The sequence below is a fragment of the Scylla paramamosain genome, chromosome 45 (genome assembly GCF_035594125.1).
Source record: "Scylla paramamosain isolate STU-SP2022 chromosome 45, ASM3559412v1, whole genome shotgun sequence".
Classification (NCBI taxonomy): domain Eukaryota; kingdom Metazoa; phylum Arthropoda; class Malacostraca; order Decapoda; family Portunidae; genus Scylla; species Scylla paramamosain.
Window position 1 is genome coordinate 1,240,001 of NC_087195.1, and position 2,500 is coordinate 1,242,500.

Genomic DNA, 2,500 nt, shown 5'->3' on the forward strand with positions numbered 1-2,500 from the left:
CTCTCTCTCTCTCTCTTTAGGTAGGGCGCAACACACACACACACACACACACACACACACACACACACACACACACACACACACACACACACACACACACACACACACACACAACTCAATTCTTCTCACATACACGAAGGGGTGTGTGTGTGTGTGTGTGTGTGTGTGTGTGTGTGTGTGTGTGTGTGTGTGTGTGTGTGTGTGTGTGTGTGTGTGTGTGTGTGTGTGTGTGTGTGTGTGTGTGACGGGTGCTTCAGTGGAGGTTAGGAAGGAAGGACAGAGAGAGAGAGAGAGAGAGAGAGAGAGAGAGAGAGAGAGAGAGAGAGAGAGAGAGAGAGAGAGAGAGAGAGAGAGAGAGAGAGAGAGAGAGAGAGAGAGAGAGAGATTACGAGCCCCCAAAAATATATATATATATAAAATAGAAAATAAACAAAATCACACCACTCTCTCTCTCTCTCTCTCTCTCTCTCTCTCTCTCTCTCTCTCTCTCTCTCTCTCTCTCTCTCTCTCTCTCTCTCACGATTCACCTGCATGCCTCTAATTAGATGTTTTGGTCAGGTAACACAGAGGGTGATATACAAGGTACTAGATTCTCTCTCTCTCTCTCTCTCTCTCTCTCTCTCTCTCTCTCTCTCTCTCTCTCTCTCTCTCTCTCTCTCTCTCTCTCTCTCTCTCTCTCTCCTCCATAAGTGGTCTCCTCCACTTAAGAGTTCTCTCAACTACCCGCACGTTCCTCCTCCTCCTCCTCCTCCTCCTCCTCCTCCTCCTCCTCCTCCTCCTCCTCCTCCTCCTCTATCATCTCCTCCTGTTGCTCATCTCTTCCTCATCACGATTCTTCTTTTTTTCTTTTTTTTTCGTCTCTTTAATTCCTTCAGTTATAGACTAAATAATAATAATGATAATGATGATAATAATAATAATGAGAATAATGAGAAGAATAAGAATAAAAAGAAGAAGAAGAAGAAGAAGAACAACAAGAACAACAACAAGAAAAAAGGTTAAAGAAAACGGAAGAAGTCGATTATTTACTAAAGTCTCATCGATAAAGGAGTTTTCTTTAGTTTACCATCGAAAAAAAAATTGTCATAAAAAACTACAATTAAAATATACTCGTTTTCTTTACATATTTACGTTGAGAGAGAGAGAGAGAGAGAGAGAGAGAGAGAGAGAGAGAGAGAGAGAGAGAGAGAGAGAGAGAGAGAGAGAGAGAGAGAGAGAGAATCTTATCATTATGTTTGTTATACTTACGATAGATAATGAATGTTAACAAAGAGAATTATTAATAGTGTCTGGCTGAGAGAGAGAGAGAGAGAGAGAGAGAGAGAGAGAGAGAGAGAGAGAGAGAGAGAGAGAGAGAGAGAGAGAGCATGTGGTTCCTTACTAACGACCTAATTGATAACAGACACAAAAACGTCTGGAACATGTCTCTCTCTCTCTCTCTCTCTCTCTCTCTCTCTCTCTCTCTCTCTCTCTCTCTCTCTCTCTAGAACGTTAAGAAAAAAAATGAATAGAAATTGAATAATAACATAACAAGCAGGATACACACACACACACACACACACACACACACACACACACACACACACACACATGAACATATAAACTTAATACGTACATAAAGAGACAATAAAGATGATCAGGAGAATGAGAAGAATTGAAGAGGAGGAGGAGGAGGAGGAGGAGGAGGAGGAGGAGGAGGAGGAGGAGGAGGAGGAGGAGGAGGAGGAGGAGGAGGATTGAAAGGGAATGAAAATGGGATGAGTCAAAGGAAAGGAATGAGAGAGAGAGAAAGAGAGAGAGAGAGAGAGAGAGAGAGAGAGAGAGAGAGAGAGAGAGAGAGAGAGAGAGAGAGAGAGAGAGAGAGAGAGAGAGAGAGACGACTATGAAAAATTTAAAGGAAACACACACACACACACACACACACACACACACACACACACACACACACACACACACACACACACACACACACACATGACAACACACACAAAGATAAACAAAGAGAGCATAAACAAAGGTTAATATTTTGACAGGAGGAGGAGGAGGAGGAGGAGGAGGAGGAGGAGGAGGAGGAGGAGGAGGAGGAGGAGGAGGAAAAAGAAGGAAGGTAAGAGAATATGAGAAGAGAATTTGAGAGATAAACAAAAAAATAAAGAAAGGAAGAAGGATAGAAACGAAAGACGATCTCTCTCTCTCTCTCTCTCTCTCTCTCTCTCTCTCTCTCTCTCTCTCTCTCTCTCTCTCTCGCTGTTACTATTTTCTCCTTCTCTATTCCCTCTCTCTTCTTCCTTCTTACTTTCTATATACGCATTTAAACTTCTTTCCTCCTCCTCCTCCTCCTCCTCCTCTTTCCTTTTTCCTTTTATCCTTTAATTGTTTCACTCCCTTTCTTCCTTTCATCTTTTTATATTCATGTTTTAACTGTTCTCGTTCGCTCTGTCACCACGACTGTTTCCAAAGGACACAGAGAGAATTAGCCTGGTTTTCAAGAGTGTTTCTC

The 2,500-nt window shown here is 42.3% G+C and overlaps 1 protein-coding gene across 1 annotated transcript in view; it reads right to left on the reverse strand.

Moving 5' to 3' along the window:
* LOC135094399 (collagen alpha-1(XV) chain-like) overlaps window positions 1–2,500 on the reverse strand; it is a 52,577-nt gene that overhangs the window by 1,332 nt on the left and 48,745 nt on the right. The window lies entirely within an intron of this gene.